The sequence below is a fragment of the Prionailurus bengalensis genome, chromosome B1 (assembly GCF_016509475.1).
Source record: "Prionailurus bengalensis isolate Pbe53 chromosome B1, Fcat_Pben_1.1_paternal_pri, whole genome shotgun sequence".
NCBI classification, from domain to species: Eukaryota; Metazoa; Chordata; class Mammalia; order Carnivora; family Felidae; genus Prionailurus; species Prionailurus bengalensis.
In genome coordinates this window covers 142,452,637-142,475,698 of record NC_057344.1, presented here as the reverse complement: position 1 = coordinate 142,475,698, position 23,062 = coordinate 142,452,637, and the positions used below count along the sequence as shown (strand labels likewise).

At 37.9% G+C, this 23,062-nt stretch overlaps 1 protein-coding gene across 1 annotated transcript in view; it reads left to right on the top strand.

The window, feature by feature from the left end:
• Positions 1-23,062, top strand: part of FRAS1 (Fraser extracellular matrix complex subunit 1) — a 428,246-nt gene that overhangs the window by 131,795 nt on the left and 273,389 nt on the right. The window lies entirely within an intron of this gene.

Here is a 23,062-nt window from a genome sequence, read left to right as displayed (position 1 = left end):
CAGTGCAGCACGTGCTTGGGATTCTGTCTCTCTCCCTCTGTTTGCCCCTACTTCCCCCCTCCCTTCCTCTCTAAATAAATAAATATCTTTTTTTTTGTTTGTTTTGTTTTTTGTTGTTGTTGTTGTTGGAGCATGAGACAATAAGGTTTCTGCATCTTCAGGAAAGTAGTTGGCTATGGGGATTTGGTGGGGGGAGCTGACTTCCCTGCCATGGCTCCCCTAGTACATTTGGTTATTATAGCTGAAAAAGGCAGAGGCTAGAAGTCTCCTTTCTTATTTCTTGGTCCTTTTCCCAGCCTGTGCACTTGTGTTCTGTAACTCATTTGGGAAAAGGCACCATAACATTCTACCAGCAATAAATTTTCCTGCTTAATTTTATAGTATCTTGATGGGTTAGGAATAATCTAAATTCTGTGTCTGTCTTAAAGTCATCCACAGTCTATCATAAATTGTTCTGCCACATGCACATTTAAAAAATAAATTTTATGACAGAAATTTTCAAGTAAACACAGAATTAGAGGGAATAATATAATGAACCCCATGCAACCTTTATCTAGCTTCAAGAATTATTAATATTTTGGCAATCTTGTTTCATCTGCCTTCCCCATTTTTTTTTTTTTTTTTTTGCTGGAGAATTTGAAAGCAAGTCCTTTATTGTGTCTGAGCATCCACAGACATCTTGATAAAAGTAGCACCCTTCACGGATACCTCTCAGACTCCTTGAGGGCTGCCTGTGAAGAGTGTTTTTGATTTTACAGCAGAAAATTTCCTCAAGCCAGTAAGTCGCTTGTGCCAAGACCAATTAATTTACTCATTCGTAACTGAGAGAAATACCATTTGCTGTATGCAAGTGAGTTGTGGAACCCTTACCTGGCTTTTGCTTGCTGTTTATTTTAATTTGTTTGTCCTCACACAGCATTACTAGCTAGTCATGTTTTAACAGCCTTGGATGAACTAAGGGGCCCTTGTCACAGAATTAGGGGACAGAAAGACAGCTTTCTTTGCACAAAGGCTGTCCTATTAGACCTTATGATCCAGGTATAATGTCTGTGTTCCTTGAGATGCCATCTTCCTGTAAAGCAGTTAGTCACTAGCCGATGTGGAAGCCTGCCTTTCTGGTGCAGAAAGAACTGAGGTTTGGAGCACATCTGATGGCTGTCTCAGCTCTTCTGTTTAACTTCACTATGGTCTATAAAATTTTTTAATAGCAGTAAAATATGCATGGCATAAAATTTACCATCTTAACCATTTAAGTGTACAAGTTCAGTAGTGTTAAGCATATTCACATTGTTGTGCAACCAATCCACAAAACTCTTTTCATCTTGGAAAACTGGAACTCTGTACCCATTAAACAATAACTCCCCATTTCCTATTACCTCCATGCCCTGGCAGCCACCATTCTACTTTCGGTCTCTATGAATTTGACTACCCTAGGTACCTCATATAAATGGAATTACACAGTCTTTGTCTTTTGTGACTGGCCTATTTCACTTAGCATAGCGTCCTCAAGGTTCATCCATGTTGTAGCATGTGTCAGAATTGCTTCCCTTTTTAAGGCTCAGTGATATTTCACTGTATGTATAGAGGTGTATACATAAACATTTACCATATGTTTATGGTGTATCCATAAACATTTTGTTTATCCATCATCCATTGATGGACACTTGGGTTGCTTCCACCTTTTAGCTATTGTGAATAATGCTGCTATGAACATGTGTGTGTATAAAACGTTCTTTGGTGAAAAGTTCTTTTCTTCTGGAATATGTTGCTTCCTTGTATTTTTGGTGTCCACCACTGGTTGAGCACTATCCTTCCCCAAGGTTATTGCAGGACCTATAATACCATATCTTATTTCTTTCAAATCCAAGGCCCTTTTTCTCCTTGACCTGCTGTTTGCCATTGGTATGCCCACCTGTTGGTACAATACTTGGGACACAGTATAGATTATTTTTTAAACAAGTGAATGAATGAATGAAGCAAAATTAAATAGAAGAGAAACAAGCTATTTTTCCTCATAAAATGGTTGGGACCCCAAGCCTGTCTAGATATGTCTTCCAAATGTCTCTCTTTCAAACATCTGGCCCTTGTTCCTTTTTAAATTAACTTAGTATAGGGGCACCTGGGTGGCTCAACAGGTTAAGCACCCAACTCTTGGTTTTGGCTCATGTCATGATCTCATAGTTCATGAGTTCAAGTCTCACATTGGACTCCGTGCTAACAGTGTGGAGCCTGGTTGGGATTCTCTCTCTCTCTCTCTCTCTCTCTCTCTCTCTCTCTCTCTCTGCCCTTCCCCTGTTCATGCTCACGTGTGCTCTCTCTCTGTTAAAATAAATAAATAAAATAAAAATAAATAAATAAATACTTAAAAAACTTTTAAGTTAACTCAGTTTAATTTAGCTATCATTCTATATTTTTAGACAAAACACACTGACATAACCAATACCTCTTTTCCTGCTTTTCTTCCCATGATTTGAACACGAGGCTTGTATATATTTATTATAAATGAGTAAATCTGAGAGTGAATGCATGCATGAAGGAATTATTTAATGAATGCACCAACTAAGAATTTATTTTTTGGTGAGTGGTATATTTCTTAGAGACCTTTATTATGATGGGAGAGAGAAAGGAAAGGAAGGAGGAATGGGAGGGACATCAATTATTTTCTCATTCCACAAATAACCACAGTTCTGGGTACTGGGGGTTCAGTAGTAAACAAAACAGGCATGGTTCAGGTTCTCAGGGCCTTACCTTTCAAGGAGTGAAACAGACAAACAGAATGATTTCCAGTTGTTATCAAGCCATGAAAGGAAACAGGAAGCCATGCTAGAGAAGAATTGGAGCCTACTGGGAAGGGCAGTCAGGAGGACATGGATGAAGAGGTGAAACGGAGTGAGAAGGAGCCTGGTCAGGAGAAGAAGGCGGCGGGTGGGCAGAAGGGGGGGGGGTGTACTGAGGCAAGCAATCACCTGGCCGGAGGAAAGCATTTTCAAAGAGTCCATCTGACTAATGTGGAGAGGGTAGCAGAGAGGAGTGAGGCTAGAACAGGGGCCTAGCAGGCATGGTAAAGAATTTAGACTTTTGTTAAGATCATTGAAAATCCATTGACATATTTGAGTTTGAGAAATATATGCTCTAATTTGTGTTTTAAGAAGCATACTCTGGGTGCTGTGGGGAAAATTGTTGGAGGGTGTGTCTGGAAGAGGAGTACCCTGTCAGATCTATGAGAGCCACAGCCCAGGTGAGAGATGAGGGTGGCCTGGAGTGGAGGTGACCCTGGAGGCAGGGAGATGGGGGCAGACTGAAGATTCAGTTTGGGGAGGAGAGATTGCCTTCCTCATCTCCTGTGTTTCCTCAGCTTGTCCCTATGTTTATTTTGTTACCTTTAAGGGCAGTTCCTCAAGGTCGGCTGAATCTGTTGCTTCTATTATCACTGCCATTTTGATGAGTGATTTCACCTGGTGCTGTATCAGATTCTCAGCACTAGTTCACTGGACAATAGTTATTGCAAGCTCCTATCCTCTCTCACTTATGAACTTAATTAAAAGATCTCTCTGTCTTACACACACACATCAAAAACATAAATTGTTGTAAGCATCACTGAATGAAATATGATTATTCCGTCCATCATGGTCACTTCCCTTTGACTCCTAAGCTTTGTTTTCAGGAATACACACAGAGACAAGGAAAGGAACAGTCTTCGAAGGATCTGTATTTTTATTTATTTATTTATTTATTTATTTATTTATTTATTTATAATGTTTATTTATTTTTGAGAGGGAGAGTGAGACAGAGCGTGAGTAGGGGAGGGCCATAGAGAGCAAGACACAGAATCGAAGGCAGACTCCAGGCTCCAAGCTGTCAGCACAGAGCCTGGGCCTGATGCGGGCTCAAACCATGAACCGTGTGAGAACATGACCTGAGCTGAAGTCGGATGCCCAACCGACTGAGCCACCAGGTGCCCCAAGGGTCTGTGTTTAAATTGTAGCACACTATGCTTCCCCAAAACTCACTTTTTGTTCATAGCGTGTGGTGAATTTTGGTATATCTGGAAATATGTTACATTTGCTATGATTTGTTCAAGCTATTCTGGAAAAGAGTAGACTACAAGTTTTCCTAGTATAGCATAGTTCATTATCTGAATATTGCAGTACACTAAGGCAGGAGTGGACAGTTGCAAGAGTGAAGGGGATTATGTGGGGACTGATAGCCAAGTGCATATTGTTTGCCTTATGATACCTGGTTGAAACTTGGGTTCTTATTTAACTCTTAGATCTTGTCTAAGAATCTTTGGACCCCATCATTTTGACCCTGCTCTTAACATTCTGGAGGGTTAGCCCCAGAATCAATCAAACCACTCTTCCTAGAGATTTTGAAATATATGATGGTCCTGAACCCCTCTGAGCCCAGAGCAACCCACTTGCTACCCATGTCTTGTAGGACGGAAGGGGAAACCATTTGGCTGTTGGGATTGAAGAAAAGGTGATACCTATGGTTTGCTTGCCTCAAAATATTCTGAACTGTGCCTACTCTGTGATTTTTCAAACGTAAAACATGAAATTTCTTAGGATATGGTCATTAAAATGATTTCTTTTTTCTTTCAATTCACAAAGTAGGATTTGTAAATTACAAAAGACATGTTCCTTTCTGTCCTTACAGAAGAAACATTGTCTATTTCAGGATTCATTTTCTCTAATATGGGATTTCAGCTCCAGCTGTAATTCAGGGGGTGCTTGTCTGGTAATTGCATTCTTTTGCTGATTTTTCTCTTTCTCATCTTGAAGATGATTTTATTTTTTCATGCTATAAAGCAAATGCTATTTAATGCCCTTATTAGGGAAGGACAATTAACATATCCATGAATTGTTGTCCTATTTATACATCTGTTATCAGTGAATTACTTGTTTGTTTAAGAATGAAGTTCTACCTCATTTAAGACCATTTTTGCCTATTAGCAAATGAATTCTATTTGAATTTTCATGAGTGTGTTTTAGTTCATACCAAAGAGCAATTGTTTTAGGAAATCAGAACACTGAAAATTTTTTAAACAAGTAAAAGATGTACTATCTGCTTATAAATAGTGGAAGTTGAAACACAAATAATATATTTCCTAATTGCTTTTTTTTTAGACCTAACAACAATTGATCATGGGTAGGGTTGATATTAGCCAATTTGGACAATAATATATACTACTAAACGAAAATGTATTTTAAAAAGCTTTTAAAAGAGCCACCTGCCAGGTCAAATTGATTAAGCATCTAAGTATCATGTTGGATTTAAAATATATTTGTGTGAGATATCTGTTTAATCCTTGAGGTCTAATAACAAACTTTGTAGAGAAGGTTGAGCTTTCTCCAGAGTTTACTTGAGGTGTCAGGATAAGTAATTGCCTTGCTGCTACAAATTTGGAATTTAACATTTTGTTGGGCCTATTTTTTCTGCCACTCCATAGATAATAAATTTCATGAAGGGATCTTTCCATTGGCAGAAGTCAGTTCCTTTTGTTTTCTCTACAGAAAATGAGTTGCTTTGCTTTGTGATAGGCAGGTATCCAAGCATTAATACTTTTCTTTTCAGTCTAGAATCAGGTAATGACGGCCCATCATTCTTACTGACAGCAGGGATGAAAATCTTGCTCATCCCATATCTTCTAGTACAGCTCAAGGACAGGAACAGTGGCTAGAATTTTATCAGCGGGCTCAAGAGTCAAGGGACAGAAGTGATGTGGGTTGGAGTAGGTGATTAACTCTTTTGAGATTCCTCTCATTTTATCAACTCCAAATTGACCAGAGGTGCTATTGTACTATAGAAGCTTGAATGCCATCCCTCACTTATCCCTCTGGAATGATACAAACACAATCTGTTTTGTTGATCAATTCTTTTCCTCTCTCTGTCTCTCTCTGTTTCTCTCTCTTTTGATGCAGTAGATCAGGTATTGGCCAGCTATAGCTTGCAGGACAAATCCAGCCTGTGGCTGGCAAGCTAAAAGTGGGTTTTATATTTTTAAGTGGTTGAAAAACCAGAAGAAAAATATTTCATAAAAACGATGTGTCAGTGCTCGTAAATAAAATTTTACTTAAATATGACCTGCTGATTCACTTACATAGTGTCTGTGGATATTTTTCTGCCACATTGAAAAATTGAATTGAGTAGTTAACGACAGATACTGATTGGACCACAAAATTTAAGTTGAGACAAGTCTAGGCACTTCTCAAAAAATATAACTGTTAGGGGTGCCTGGCTGGCTCCTGACAGCTCAGAGCCTGGAGCCTACTTTGAATTCTATATGTATGTCTTTCTCTCTGTTCCTCCCCCACTCATGCTCTCTGTCTCTCAAAATAAATAAATAAACATTTTTTTTTAATTTTTTTTTCAACGTTTATTTATTTTTGGGACAGAGAGAGACAGAGCATGAATGGGGGAGGGGCAGAGAGAGAGGGAGACACAGAATCGGAAACAGGCTCCAGGCTCTGAGCCATCAGCCCAGAGCCCGACGCGGGGCTCGAACTCACGGACCGTGAGATCCTGACCTGGCTGAAGTCGGACGCTTAACTGACTGCGCCACCCAGGCGCCCCAAATAAACATTTTTAAAAAAGAAGAAAGAAATACATTTTTTACTATGTATATAGCTATGATCCTGTTGTTAACTGTAGTGGTGATTTTCCTGTATTGTGGACAAGATATTTTTTTCGGGAGCCAAATGGAGAAAATTTTTAGCCTATTTCTCATGTTCAGTGTGGTCTAATTGAATTAAGGGAAGAGTCAGAGCCATAAGATCTCAGAGACTGGTCAGATAGGAAATCATCTAATCCAGAGGTCATCTAATCCAGAGGTATGGGATTAATCCATTCATTGATTTGTTAAAAATTTTTTTTAATTAATTTTTTAAATTTACATCCAAGTTAGTTAGCATATAGTGCAACAATGATTTCAGGAGTAGATTCCTTAATGCACCTTACCCATTTAGCCCATCCCCCCCTCCCACAACCCTTCCAGTAACCCTCTGTTTGTTCTCCATATTTAAGAGTCTCTTATGTTTTGTCCCCCTCCCTGTTTTTATATTACTTTTGCTTCCCTTCCCTTATGTTCATCAGTTTTGTATCTTAAAGTCCTCATATGAGTGAAGTCATATGATTTTTGTCTTTCTCTGACTAATTTCGCTTAGCATAATACCCTCTAGTTCCATCCATGTAGTTGCAAATGACAAGATTTTATTCTTTTTGATTGCTGAGTAATAGTCCATTGTATATATATATACCACATCTTCTTTATCCATTCATCCATTGATGGGCATTTGGGCTCTTTCCATACTTTGGCTATTGTTGATAGTGCTGCTATAAACATGGGGGTGCATGTGTCCCTTTGAAACAGCACACCTGTATCCCCTGGATAAATGCCTAGTAGTGCAATTGCTGGGTTGTAGGGTAGTTCTATTTTTAGTTTTTTGAGGAACCTCCATACTCCTTTCCAGAGTGGCTGCACCAGTTTGCATTCCTACCAGCAGTGCAAAAGAGATCCTCTTTTTCCGTATCTTCGCCAACATCTGTTGTTGCCTGAGTTGTTAATGTTAGCCATTCTGACAGGTGTGAGGTAGTATCTCATTGTGGTTTTGATTTGTATTTCCCTGATGATGAGTGATGTTGAGCATTTTTTCATGTGTCAGTTGGCCATCTGGATGTCTTCCTTGGAGAAGTGTCTATTCATGTCTTTGGCCTATTTCTTCACTGGATTATTTGTTTTTTGGGTGTTGAGTTAGTACCCAAAATCTATAAAGAACTTATCAAACTCAACATCGAAAATGCATCCATTAATTTTACTTGCTTCCTCTTTTACCAGTCATTTTATTTGGGAGCTTATCTCAACTTGGCAGGTATGCAAACTTTCAGAAGTTTCAAGAATACTAGTAACACTTTTTTCTTTTTCTTTTTTTTAAAAAGGAATTAGCACATGTTTATTATAAAAAATAATATGTGACCAGCTATCTACTTTTTAAACTAAAAAAAGGTGGGAATATAAAATTTATCATAAAGATTAAAAATGCCATTTTTTTTTAGTGGTCTCTAGTGGTGTTTTAAGATTTTTTTTGCCTTCTTTGCAACAAATCCTTGTATGTACACAAAGTTAATGTGATAGTAAACAACTTCTGGGCTGTTTAATTGATATTTGAAGTAAAATTACCTGAGGGTATTTTTGTATATGTATTAGAAACCTTAAAAATTTGCATATGTTCTGTCTTTACTTAGGTGGATCAGCTAAATAACATGCTATTTAATGACTTTGTAACAGTTGTTCTTACTCATTCTCATTCTTTACATTTGCCTGGCTTAGGTCCTCTCACCTTTAGAATAGTGTCTGGGTTGAACCACTCAGCCTACATTGAACATGGGCTTCAAGGACGTGACCCTAAGCCACCAAGAAGAGGGTGGCAAACCCTGATTTGCGAGTGAATGCTTCCTCTTTCCCACAGTTGACATTCAGCTTTGGGACAAGATCACAAAACCCCTTCAGTCCATATTAAATGTCAATCACAGGGCCCCAAATGGATAAAGGCTGAAATAGTGTATTTTGGATGAAGCCCAAGAAACATATTATAATGTTCTGTCTTTAAAAGAACCATTCCCCCAAGGGCACTGGGAATTTTAGGTTTGTCCACAATGTGACCAGACAGAACTCTCCCAGGCTGTTTACAAGGGCTGTGATTAGGCTCCTCTAAGCTCTGGAAGAATATAGGAGAACAGGGCAGCATGTGGAAACTTGCCGGGTTCAGTGTGGACTATTACTGGGCCTGAGGCCCTGGTTGATTCTGTTCAGCTCTGGAAGAGTTACTGCAGTTTTCCAGCCAGAACTTCAGAGAACTCCAGTGGAATCTATTAGAACCCCTCTGTGGGATCCACCTAGGATTCTGGCACTGGTCAGCACATTCTAATGGTTCAGTTACTCAAAGTCACTGCTGCACCCTCCCATTGTCCCTGCTGTCCACTGTATGGTTCCTTGTTTCCTGTGTGCATTTCATCGGTGAGACTGTGAACCCTTACCGCCCACCCTGAAACTCATTGTCTTCTATTCCTTTCACAGCCCCTGAGCACTAGCGGGACTTTGCATTCATTTCAGTAATTTCTCTTAAATGTGGACTGTGTGGTAGGACGGGAGAGGCTAGTTCTCAGGAGTATGTGTGTTTTTGTATGTATATATACTGTGCAATGTTATTAAGTCCCAACCAGACCTTACAGGGGCAGTGATTGAATTCTCTTGCCATTAGTAGAACAGACAGTAGGTGGGATGAGTGTTAAGCTTAAATATCTCCGGTGCACCACTTGAACCATGCGTCCCACCTGTGGGTTGTTTGCAGCTGGCCCTTTTGTTGCGGTGGGTCCCCTAATTCTCTTTTCAGTCCCTTTCATCTCTTCATTGTTCTCTAAGGCACAGCTCTGTAAACCACACAGAGGCCTTTCAACTTCTCTTGCTTTTTGTTTGATGCAGCCAATTGACTAGTACTGTCAGCTAATTGGAGTGGAAATGTAAAATGAAAGCTGTATTATTCAGCTGCCAAGTCTCCTCAGTTGGCAGGGAGTGGGTGATGCTGGTAATTGTACCAGAAGTGTAATTGCTCTGGGTTCTGCCTCTGGATTTCACAGTGAACCCTGGGAGGGTCTTCCTTGGAGACACCTGATCCCTGCTTCTCTTCAGTGGCTTCCTGGCAAACAGTGAGGTTTGAGGCAAATCTAATCAAGCATTCTTATGTTGTTAGAGAATACAACCACTGTGTATTTTGCTGACTGCAGGAGTGGATTGCTTGGTCTAAGTACTTAGTCAATATGTCATTCCCATCAGAACTGGCAGTTAATTTCCTCTTGGTTTGGGACGGGGGTGGAATCCATGTTCCCAGAGGTGAAGATACTAACCCCATATGCCAGTTGTGGCCTGTGCCAGAGTGTTCTTGGGAACAGTAGCTGATGCAGAACAGAAGCCCATTTGTAAACTGGTTATGAATGAGGAAAGGTTTACATGTCTGGAAAGAGTTGAATAGCTTAATGGAAAAATAAGAAAAGTAGAATGTGGTTGATTAGTTTGGCATTAAAGTTAATCATATCAGTGGTTTTGGCCAAACCGAGCTTGCTTGCTTTTTTCTTTTCCCATTTTAATTCCTGAATCGAGTGACAATGGCGAACAATATTTTAGGGTAGACTGTGTGGGGTGTAGCATGTGGGATCATATGGCATGGGTAACTTCTGCTCCTCCCCACTAGTTAACCCTGAGCCCATGGCATGCAATAGTAATTTTTCCACTTACCCTACTTGGACAGAGCTTCAGAATCCTCCTCAACACAGCATTTTAAGTGGTTTTTTTGTAGAGCTGGCATCTGTGAGAAAACCTGTCTACCATCTCTGACTTAGAACTTTGGAAGACTTTCCACTACTCACCCAGGACATGGAAATAGCAGCAGCTATGTAATTATTGCACTCTTCTCGTTTGCCAAGATTAAGAAGGTTGATTTGAGCAGCGTTGTCTGGTACAGTTTTGTTACCATATCATTATTACTTTATTATGCCATGTGGCGTTATAGAAAGCTTCCTCAAACATTTCTAGAGGAGAAGCTGTTTTTGTTTCCTTCGAAGTTTAAGATCTTGAGTAAGATATTGAGAGTAAGGTTGCTGTGGCAGAGCTGGTTACCCTTGTTGGTCCCAGATTCCTTCCTGTGCAGAAATCCTTGCCAGCTGCACTGTGGTGGGGTGGAGGTGGTGAGAGCCAAAGTCAATTAGGTCAGTTGATCAGTTATACAGAAACCTGTTGAGAGCTGTCCTCTCCAGAACTATCATCTTTTAGTTGAAAGAGCATACTTTTTGATACTAAGCAGCCCTGCCTTCAAATTCTGGCTTTCCCAGTTATATGATAAGTCACCAAATTTTTTTTTTTTTAAGCTTTGGTTTCTTTTTTTTTTTTTTTTTTTGAAAACAGAAGTAATAATTAAGTAATTCACAAGGTTTTTGCAAGGATTAAATGTCACATGTAAATACATACTTGTATGTGATATGAATATTATAGGTGTACATATGCATGTGTATACACCTGTAATATACACATATATGCATATATAAGACACATACATATGTAATGTATGTATATAATAGTTGCTTAGTAAAAAGTAGCCATGAGTATTGCATGGACATATAACTTGTGTAAAGACATTTTAAAATGGACATTATAAAATGGGGTTGGAAAGTTGAGTGTTTGATTAAAAAAATGCATCATCTATATGGTATCTTATTTTGAAAAGTAAGCTTTGTAACTTGCACATCAGGAGTGGTTGTATATTGATGAACATGGTCATGAAATGCACACATGAGAAAAAAAATCAAGCAGATGATGAACTGCTTTATGACTTCTGTACAAAGCTGTACAGTGATCCCTCTGACAAACAGAGGTCATACAGAGATTTATTTGGAGTACAGGAAGGGTCTAAGGATAGAGAACTGGAAGCCTCTGCTCTACCCTATAAGTGTTGGGCACTGTGCTGATGTGTTATGTAATTTAGCCTCCTAATATTCCTCTTGAGTAGGTTTTATTATCTTTATTTTTTTTTTATATAAAAGGAAACCGAAGCTTAGTCAGGAAATTATCTTGTTTAAGGTTCTGTAACTATTAAGTCAAGGAACTAGATTCTTCCCCCCAGGTGTATGACTCCAGAATTCATTTCTAGATTATGGACACTGAGCTCTAGCGTCTGAATTTATGGAGGAAGAATCTTGTCTAGTGTGCCCAGCTTGCTGAAGGCAGGTTCTAACTCCTAGTCCAGTGCTCTTTTTCCATACTAGGTTCTCTCTTCAATTATCCTTTTCCTTTGTTCTCTAATTATTTTCAAAATCTTGCTTCTTCAACTGTATTTCAAGTTCAAGTGCATAAGTAAGGAACAGGGTTGTATTCTTCGGTATCCAGTTTATATTTTTTTGTAATTCCCAGTTGCTTAGCACAGTGACAGATCCTCAAATTCTTGGTGACTTGAATGGTTGAAGAATTTAGTCTCTGAAATTCCATCTTGGATGGGGCAGAGGTATAAATGTATACAAATATGTATATACTTATATACATATACAAATTATGTGTACAAATATGTATATATTTATATACATATACAAATTGGGTTTTTTATCTTTGAGATGTTCAATTGGTACTTTGCAAGAATGGCTCTCAATGTTATTGGATCCATTTCACTGTTTTTATCCAATCTGACAATCTTTTAATTTTCATTTTCATAATTACTGATATTTGAAGGTTTATATTTACTATCTTACTATTTGTTTTCTGTTTGTTCTCCCTGTTTTGTGTTTCTTTTTTCTCTTTTATTCTTTTGGATCAATACAAAATTCATTTCCCCATCTGTTAGCTTCTTTAGTTATACATGCTCTTACTATTTCTTTTAGTGGTAATCCTAGAGATTACATGTATTAATTATTTATCTCTTCCCAACTAGTACTAGGACCTTGAAACACTTTAAACTTATTTACTTTTCTGCAGTCTTAGATGTTATTGTTATCCATTTTATATTACCTGCATTTTAAATTCCACAAAATATTATTTTTGTTTTACGCAGTTATTTTTTATATTTACCCACACATTTGCCCTTTCCATTACTCTCAGTTTCTTCCTACATTACTGTGTTTCCATCTATAATAATGTTCTGTTTTCCTGAAGAACTTCCTTTACTTTTTTATGTTTGGGTCTGCAGGTGAAAAATTCTCATAAGTTTTATTAATTTAAAATGTTTTTATTTCACTTTTATTTTTTGAAGGCTATTTTTGCTGGGTATAGAATCCTAAATTGATTATTGTTTTTATTTATCACTTCAAAGATTTTTTTTCTGACTTCCATCATTTTTTTTGTGGAGAAGTTGGCTATCAGGTTTAGTGTTCATCTTTGAAGATAATTCTCCACCCCTCTATAGACTTTAAGATTTTTCTCTATGGAAACAACTTAAGTGACAGTCAGTGGATGAATGGATAAAAAAAATGTGAAACACACACACACACAGGAATATTATTCAGCCTTAAAAACAGGGAAATCCTATCATTTGTGACAACACAGATGAACTTGGAGGGCATCATGCTAACTGAAATGAGCCAGACTGAGAAAGACAAATACAATATGATATCACTTATAGATGGAATCTCAAAAAAAAAAAAAAAAGTCAAGAGCCACTTGGCTGGCTCAATCAGAAGAACATGTAACTTGATCTTGGAATTGTGAGTTCAAGTCTCATGCTGGGTGTGGAGATTACTTAAATAAATAAAACTTTGAAAAATGATGAAAATAAAAAGTAAAAAAAAAAATAGACTCATATAACAGAAAACAGAAATTGGCTGCTAGGGGCTGGGGATGTGGGGCGGAATATTCTTTACTGTTAGTTTTCAGTAGTCTTACTCCAATGTGCTTAAGGTATTATTTTCTTTATATTTATTCTGCTTGATAGTCTTATCACTTCTTGAATCTTAATGTTTTGGAAATTTTTTGGCTGTTATTTTTTCAAAAATTTATTTTTGCCCATTTTCTGTCATCTCTTCCTCACATGCCTATATATTAAACCTTACAGTATGTTCCATGTGTCTCCCATGCTCTTTTCTAATACTTTTTGTTTTTTGTCTCTCAGTTTGGATATTTTCTAATGAGCTATCTCCTCACTTAACTAATATTCTTTTAAGTTATGTTCAGCATGCAGTTAAAAAAATTAATCTCATTTGTTTGTATTTTGCTGTTCTTGAATTTCCAATTAATTATGGTTGGGGACACTGGTTATCTGATAAAACATTCATAGTTTCTAAAAAATTTCCAATACAATTTTTTTTGTCTTCTGTTATTTTCATAAAGTTCTAAACAAAATAAAGTACAGTCTTCCCTTGAGTTACATGATAGTTAAGTTTTTGGATAATTCAGTACATATTATTACCACTCAATAAGTTTTTTTGTGTTTATATGTGAAACAGAGTTAGGATAATAACCAGGTAATTATAAACAAATTTTTCACTGACATGAATGTTTGGAAGGACATTCAAATGTCATCTGGAAATGGGACAGTTTTTCTTTGTGCAAGAGTGTCTTGCATGACATGAAATCTAGAATTTATGATCCGTATCCATTAAATGCCAGTAGCACCCCAACCTTCAGTCTTCAAAACAAATTTTCAAATGCCTCTTAGGGCAGCGTAGCCCCTGTTTAAGAGCTTGCTTTACATTAAATAGTGAGGTTGCCGGTAATGAAGTCTTTGAGTCAGGGCCTTGTTCAGGCCTGAAAACAGGCATATTAGGATGTGGGTTTTCCTGGTTGAATGTGAGTGTCAGTACAGCTCCCAGCCATTTATTGGATGGCCAATTTAACTAGGTCAACTGCTAAGAGCCTGGCTACAGGAAAAAAGAGGGGTTGAGGACATGCAGCAGAACTTCAAATGATACGTGCAGTGTTGGCATGCTGGAACATGGCAGTATCAGGCAGGTGAGCCTGGCATTCAGTCAGAAATAGAGGGGCCATTTCAGAGTAAAGGTCTTGACTGAGACCTAAGTCTAGAAGGCAGGATTTCAGATAGTGCATATTGAAAATGGCCGTTGCAGGAGCAAGACTTTTATTGGGCAGCCTGGGGAGTGAAGTGCTATTGTCTATATATTTGGCTTTTCAGCAATTACATCACAAAATGGCTAGTGATTATCCAAATTTGAGAATGTCCATCCATCCATCCATCCATCCATCCATCCATCCATTAACCCAGTCAAAAACATTGTAAGTGCCTATTATGTTTTAGTCACTATGGGAACTCAAAGCTATCTATATATAAAGAAATTGTCTCTACTCTTGGGAAGGGAGGGAGACAAATGAACAACAAATTATAAAACAAATGATAATGATCTAGTGGGAGAGGAAGACAAAATAAATAATATTAATACAAGATATAATGGAATAGCAGTAATTTAATTTCATGTGCAAATATTTTGAATGCGTATTTTTTCCTTCATTTTCCTTAGGAGTGTGAAATGAAATGTGTAAAAGCTGAATTGTTAGAGGGAAAAATGTGATTATAAGCTTAAGCTATACCAGGGTCTCCCTAAGTATCTGACTTACTTAAAGTGGAAATATGAGGCAGACTTTTTATTCATTATAGAACTTTTTCTGCAGGTAACATCTCTAGAAATTTATGAGGGTTATTTTGTCATTGGATGTTCTTGGGTTGTCCTTTCACTGTAACAGAATTGTGTTAGAATAAATAGCAAGCTGTGCGTAAAAAATAGAAGAGTTACAGAGCTAAGCCTGTGTTTCCATTGCTTCAGAATTTGGAATATGAAGCACATTTACTGGGCATTTAATTTTATTCTACATTTTGAAGAGATTCTTTTTTTTTTTTTTTTTTTTTTGGTATACTCTTCTAGGAGTGTAGTTTCCACAGCACTCTCTAGTGGAATATTTTGTAAACATTTAAGCTATGGGAAAGTTAACTCCTCCTTATCTTCTAAACTGGAGATTCCAGGAGGATTTTCTAGAGCGCTAAATGTTACAACTACTCTCTGTAGCAGAAAATACCATCATCAACTGGTTAAGGTTGTGACAGGTGACCAAACTCATATCTAACATTTAGTAAGTGCTTCCTATGTATCAGTCACTGTGCTAACATGTATATTAATTTAGGGGCACCTTGGTGGCTCAGTCAGTTAAGTGTCTGACTCTTGATTTCGGCTCAGGTCATTATCTCATGGTTCATGGGATCAATCCCCATGTCAGCCTCTGAGCTGACAACACAAAGTCTGCTTTGGGATTCTCTCTTTTCTTCTCTCTCTGCCCCGCCCCCCTCAAAATAAATAAATAAACTTTAAAAAAAGTATATTAATTTATTTAATCTTTACTATCACTCTTTGGTTCTGTCTTATCTGTATTATATGTTAGGAAACGGACACTCAGAAAAGCTAAGAGATTTGTCCCAAGATCCCACAGCTAGGGAGCAATTGAGTTGGTATTTGAACCCCACGTTTACCCACTCTACTATCCTGATATTGCTGCTTGAGTTAATGTGGTGTATGACCTTGTGTTCACAGACCAAGGCTGTGGGTACAGAAGTGGGTATGGTTGGAAAAATAAAAGCTTCAGAATCTAATAGACACTGGTTCAAATATAGGTACCATCACTTATAAGCTTTGGTAATATTACCTAACTCCTATGAACCTTGGTTTCCTCATCTGTAAAGTGGGGATGATGATATCTATCTCACAATATTTTAGGGAGAAATATAAAAGATCTGAATGTGTCTCAGCGTCTGGAATCCAGAAAGTGCCATTTTTCTCCTTCTTCTTTTCTGGGCAAAATAGACCTGGGAGGAATAAGTCTTGCATTGTGAAAGTAGGGGAAGTTTTGGGAACATGGGGCAGGGAAATATTACCTTAGTCAAGGAGGCAGGGAGGTCCTCCCTGAGGAAGTAATATTTCAACTGAGACCTGGAAGACATGATGATGGAAGTTAGATTAAAAGGGGGTAGGAGTATGCTTTGCAGGCATGGGGAATATTTTAGGCAGTTAAGTCACTTAACCCCACAGTCCTTTCCTCTGAAGATTTGCAGCACTGCCCTGTTGTGCCTCATTTTGGCTTGTAGAGTGAGAGATGGAAGTAAGTGTGATTTGAACTGGTAAGACTGCTATACAATAGAAGGCATTCTATTGTTATTGATATTATATGACAATAGTAGAGCATGGAAGAAAAGGGTGGGTTTGAATCCAGATCTATTCATGACTTATGTGCTGTGGACAATTCCTTCAGTCTTTTGACACCCTACTCCCTCCTTTATAAAATATAAGGTAGTGATACTTTGTTCACAAGTTGCTGGGAGGACCAATAGGCTAGCGTGTGTATGGGGGACTCACGGAAATACTGGCACATGGCAGGAACTTGTTCCCTTTCCTTCCCCTGCCCCTGCCTGTGCTACCACACTACCCTAAGGAAACATATGTACAGAAACTTGATGTTAACTTGGCATGCTGTTCAGCGACTCTTGTCAGCCAGTTGAACAAAGACATTTCAGTTATGTGTAGCAGCTGTCTTTTCATCTGTGATTCATGCTGTTGTTTCTGTATCCAAACTGATTTTCTTATAGCTGGTGCCTTTGAGTTTATCATTTTAAGACAGCTGGAGGAAGACATCAGGTACAAGCTAGTCTCTCCAGGATGCAGTAATGGGAAACTACTTAGGTCCTTGGTGTGGAAAACAACAAACTCCATAAGGGGGCCTTATATGAAGCAAGCTTTTGAAATAGGTCTCAGACAGGAAGTGGTCTGCCATTTTCTCTCTCATTTGGCATTTGCTCCTCCTGAAAGAAGAGAATTTAATGTAAAGATAAGGACTCCTATCTCTCCTTAACAATATGTGTCTTCTGCTTCTTTTTATTTGAGGCTGGATAAGGAGCTTTACATGAACTTTAAAATGAGACTGAATGAAAAAGGTATTGTTTATCTAAGCTGTCTGAGGAAGGGCACTTGGGGAGAAGAATTGAACTCTAAAATAACCTTATGAAAGTTATTGATTCGTTTCTTTATGGTTCCTTGACAAACAAGAACATTATTTCCGTGCCTGAACTGGAGCTGGGTCAACGAAACTTTTTTTATGGATTATCTTTTCTGAAAACTAGACTTGTCAGAAAATAAACCTCCAGAAATGAAGATATGAGACCCAGTTGAATATTGTGGCCTTCTCTTGAGTTGAAGGACAAGTAGGAAACACAATTAATTTTTAAAAATCTTACTGAGTGCAAGAAGGTTTGGGAATAACTCAAGAAGTTTAGATAAATGGCTCCCTGTTAAAGATGTGATAGGTAGTTTGATTTAACTCCACCTCCCACATGCCAGTTCAATGCTCAGATCCTATTTACCTATGGTTGGCAGAAAAAGGAATACAACATATTTGTTGTTGTTGTTCTTCTACCTTATATTTTAAAGGGGATTTTAAAAGATCATGTAAGTTTCATCTACTATGTGCAGATACTGTTCTAGACATTAGGGACACAGAAGTGAACAAAAAAACAAAATTCCTGATCTTTTAGGGTTATGTTCTAGTGGGAAAAGGAAAGACCATTAGTAAACAACTGTATAATATGATGTTAAGTGGTGACTACGAGGAAGAAAACCAAGTAAAGGAATGGATAGGTGCAATATACTATCTGAGGAGGTGGTATTTGAGCAGCCACTTGAATGAAATGAAAGAATAAGTCATGGTGATGTTTGGGGGGAAAGAGCACCCCAAACAGAGAGAGTGGCACATTCTAAGGCCCTGAGCTGGGAACATACTTGGTAGTTTCAGGAATAGCAAAGAAAACCAGTATAGCTAGAGCCAGGTAAAAAAGGTTTCAGAGAGAGGGTAGAAAATGAAATCAGGGAGAGAAATAAGTTACCACTTGAACTTTTTAAGGAGGAGAAAAGCATGATCTGGTGCCATCAAGTTATGACAATCCTATCCTGAACCATCTTCATTCAAGATCCCACTTTGGAGCCTGGTTTGCTCCAAGTTACAAGCTATCTTGTTCCCCAGAAGGTTCTTGGAGAGACTGTTAGCACCCATTTCCTCCAGTGTGATTCCATCAGCTTTCATTTGTCAGTCCCAAATTTGTACCCTCACCATGCAATCTCCAGCTAGGTCTTCCCATTTGACTCAAGGAAGCTTTGGGTTTCCCAAGGGCTAAACATAAGGACAGAAGAATCAGTAATTCTTGATGCCAAGAAGATTTATCAAAATAGGAAAAGAAACTCATAAAAGTGAGAGTGCTGTACCATCTTCCAGAATATGAGTGTATAGGGACCTGATGCCCAAGCCGCCTATAGCTATCCTACCACCCAGAGAAGCCAGGGGTCCTGGTCCATGTCTCCCCACCTGAGAGTTTCTCATCAGCTCTGTATCCCAGCATTGAGTCACCTAAAGATGGCTTTGAGAAGCTGAGGTTTTTGTGAAACTATTTTATTTAAAGAAATATTTTATTGAATAAATGGGAAATATACATGCCTATTATACTGGTCAAGCTTTTCTAGAAAATTTTAATATGCTAAAAAATCACATAAATTATATATTTTTGTTACTGAAAAGAATAGAAACTGTAGATAGGATAAAGGGGAAAAAACCCAAAAAGTTACCTACAGTCCATACTGGAGAATGACCATCCTTCACTTACTACCTTATATAATTCCATATTTTGTTTCCATGCACATAAGTATATTTTTATTATAAAAATGGCATTATATTCTACATATTATTTTGTAAGTTGAAAGCACAGCTTTGGGTGAGCTTTATTTCTTTTTTCTCATTTTTGGTCTAAGAAACCAAGGGAATTTAAAATGAGATGAATTAATAATTAAAATAGGGTTGTAATACTATTCAAATTGAAGAAAATTTATGTTGACAGTTGATATAACTGCTCTTACAGAATACTGTAAATAATTTCCCCCCAGAAATTTTAGTACTGATGAGGGATATATTCACTGTATATTTTTAGCATGAATCAAATGTTCAATAAATACTTAACCAAGTGAAATAATTTATTTTTCTTGAATTACCTGGCTATCACTTTAAGATATTTGTAGATGGAGACACCGTATTATCTATAAGAGAATTTGATTCATATATTATTAAAATATTATAAACTGATTAACAGATTATATTTCGATTGCTTTTTAGGCTTGTCATAATCTAATACCTTAATCTATATTCTAGGGAAAAACTACTTTAAGACTTCTTTTGCAGAGTGTGTTAGATTGCAAGAAAGGATTATAAAGCAACAGAATTGCAACAGTAACATGGAAAATCTGTAAAACTTACTTTACAATGTTATTTCTTTGGACTTTATAGCTTTATCCAAAGTTTTAGCTATTGAGGAACTCTCCTATCCCTACCTTCATAAAGCAATTTTATGGAACCGTAGAAATTGATTCGTAAAGTTTTAGACCTGAAAAATATATGGCTATCTATCCAGGCATTGGTAAAGTGCTCATTTTATTTTAAATTAGCCATAAATTACTTACTCTATTAGGACATCAATATAAGGAAGTTTTTGATAAGTCCGATGGCCAGATGAAGAAAAATTTTTTCAAGCATGGTTTGATTCCAGTGAAGTAATAGCCATCAACATTATGGGGATTTTGTAGTGCTGTCACTTAAACACTGTTTTATCAAGATCTTGCATTCTAACTGGGATATCTCAATTTTCAGGGAGAGATGCTTTCTTGAGGGTTAACAAGTACTCAGGATTGTTCATTAACTAATTCATCCAGCACTCGGGAACCATGCTTGGTGAAGGGGATATATAGAGGAATAAAATGAGATCTCCTTCTTTAAAGAGTGATAGTCTGATAGGAAGACAGATTCATAAACACATTCAGGAAGGCCTCTTGGGCCCAGATAAATTTAACTTTGAATTAACATAAGGAAAAAATTATGCTTCTATGAGTGAAAGTAAAATATGATTCCATGTTTTTAGAGGATCCTATTTAAAGTTCAGTAAGCCAAGTGCAGTGACTGAGAGCTGCTAACAAGTATAATGGACTGTTTCGGAGTCTGGGGCCTCTGAGACAATAATTGACATGCAGAGAAGAAGTTGACCCCTGGCGTAAGAATGCCAGGCCTAGAGAGAGTGAAGGTGACTGTGCCTTAGAACCATACTGAGCTGAAGGGAGTCCATGGAGGTGGTAATGCCATTCCCATATCTGCATGAAAGGAAGACATGGATTCCTGGTTAGGTCAGCTCAGCGACACAGGGACTTTTCCAGTTTTCTAAGTACTCTTGAAAATCAATGTGTGGATTCATTCTTCCCTTCTCCTGCAATGTCCTGAATCCTTTCAGTCCTAGGGTCCTAATTAAATAATAATTTCACTCTGCTTTACCTGTGTGGCCTGATGTGAGAAGATAGGGAAGTCAGGTACTTATGGGACTGTTTTCACTCTGAGAAAAGAAAATGTTTAGGAGATGTTTGCTAAATAATTATGACATCTTAGGAAGCATTTGGATTAAAAATATATTACATTTAATAGGCCCTCAGTAAATTCTAGGCACTGTTCGGATCTCTTTAAATACATCATCCCATTTGATCCTTTCAACAACCCTATGAGTTAAGTACTTTATCATTACTACTTTACAGATAAGAAATTCTAGGCACAGACACCTTAACTTGATAACAGACTCACTGTTCTTTTTGGTTTTTTAATGTTTATTTATTTATTTTGAGAGAGAGAGAGAGAGATTGAGAGAGAGAGAGAGAGAGAGAGAGAGAGAGAGAACCCCAAGCAAGCTCCATGCCATCAGCACAGAGCCTGATATGGGGCTCGAATTCACAAACTTTGAGACCTTGACCTGAGCCAAAATCAAGAGTCAGTGGGTGAACCAACTGAGCCACCCAGGCGCCCCAACGACAGACTCACTGTTGTGAATGGTGACACCAGGATTCAAATCCAGGCAGCTTGGCTCCTGACCCTGAGTATTTAGATCTCTTAGAGTTTTGTGAATTTGAGCAAATTACTCAACCTCTCATGTCTTGTTTCCTCATTTGTAAAGTGGGAATAGTCCTAATAATAGTGCCAGCACTACAGAGTTGTCACACATGTCAGTGCTTTTCAGAGAAGTGTGCACTTACTTCCCTCTCTGCTGGGCCCAGCCCTCTAGAATGATGGCAGAGGTCAGGAAAGCAAACTAGGCCACCCACCTCCAGTACTACAAATGCCTCCTCTATCAGTGCTTCTTGCTCCCAAAGTCATGCATAAGTCAGCATAAGATAATAGTCAATAAATGGTGGCCATTGGCTTTGTGAAGTTGTCATTTTTATTTAATCTATACCTTGAAACTGATATTGCATTCTCGAAATCAGCAAGGGACATATATTGTATCGCTTACATTACAGGGAATGAAACCTGTTTTTCCTTGCCTACTTGTCATTGCTCTTTCGCTTAAGAGGAGACTGTAGTTGGCAAAGTATTGTCAATTTCAGAGGCATGTGCTATAACAATAAAAGAAAAAAAACAAAGAAAGAAATTCAGAGGTATTCCAAATCAGGTTCTAGTACTCATTTGCTTTGGCTCACAGTTTTTGTGAATTAGCCACTGGGAATGTTACCTTACCTCAGATATATTTTGTGTTTCTTAAATGACTTTGGGTTTGAAGCACATTTTCTAAGACCATTTCTCGGTGTGAAAGAATGACCTCATTTGTGCTTGGGAATGTTGTGCACCTCCATGTAAATCTGTACTAGCACTGGTATGGCAGACATGGTCTTCCAGAGAAACAGAGCCAAAAGGAGACATATGTGTATCTTTAAATATATATATATATATATATATGGGTTTGGGTTTTTTTTTCCATGGAATTGGCTCATGTAGTTGTGAGGACTGACAAGTCCAAAATCTGTAGGGCAGGCCAGAAGGCTGGAAATTAAGGCAAGATTTGAAGTTGCAGTCACGAGTCTGAAATTTTGAAATTTGTAGGGCAGACTGGTAGCCTGGAAACTCAGGCAGAATTCCATGTTTTACTGTTGAGGTTGAATTCCTTCCTCTCCAAGAAACGTCAATTTTTGCTCTAAAGACCTTCAACTGATTGGATGAGGCTTATCATGTTATTGAAGGTAATCTCCTTTACTGAATCAACTGAGTATAAATGTTAATTACATCTACAGAATATCTTAGCAACATGTAGGCGGTGTCTGACCAAACAAGACACCACAGCCTAACCAAGTTGACGTGTAACATTAACTATCCCACTTGGTCTCCGCTTTTTTGTGGGGAAGTCCCAGCTCATCCCAGTTCAAGTCAAAGGCCCTCATGTTCATAATCCATAATAATTTGTGAGAATCTTATGGATTGTGCTCATATGCATGCTTCTTTTGTACCCCAGTATGTTTAGTGTACATCTGGGCATACAGTAGTTACTCAATATGTTGGTTGATCTGCTTCAAAAATATTGAACCACTTACCCAGGTCCTTGTGCTGTGAGCATTAGAATATGCAATATGCAAGAGACAGAAAGTGAAGTCTAAGGTGCTGATGTTATCTACTGGCAAATCCTGCTTTTAGGATGCT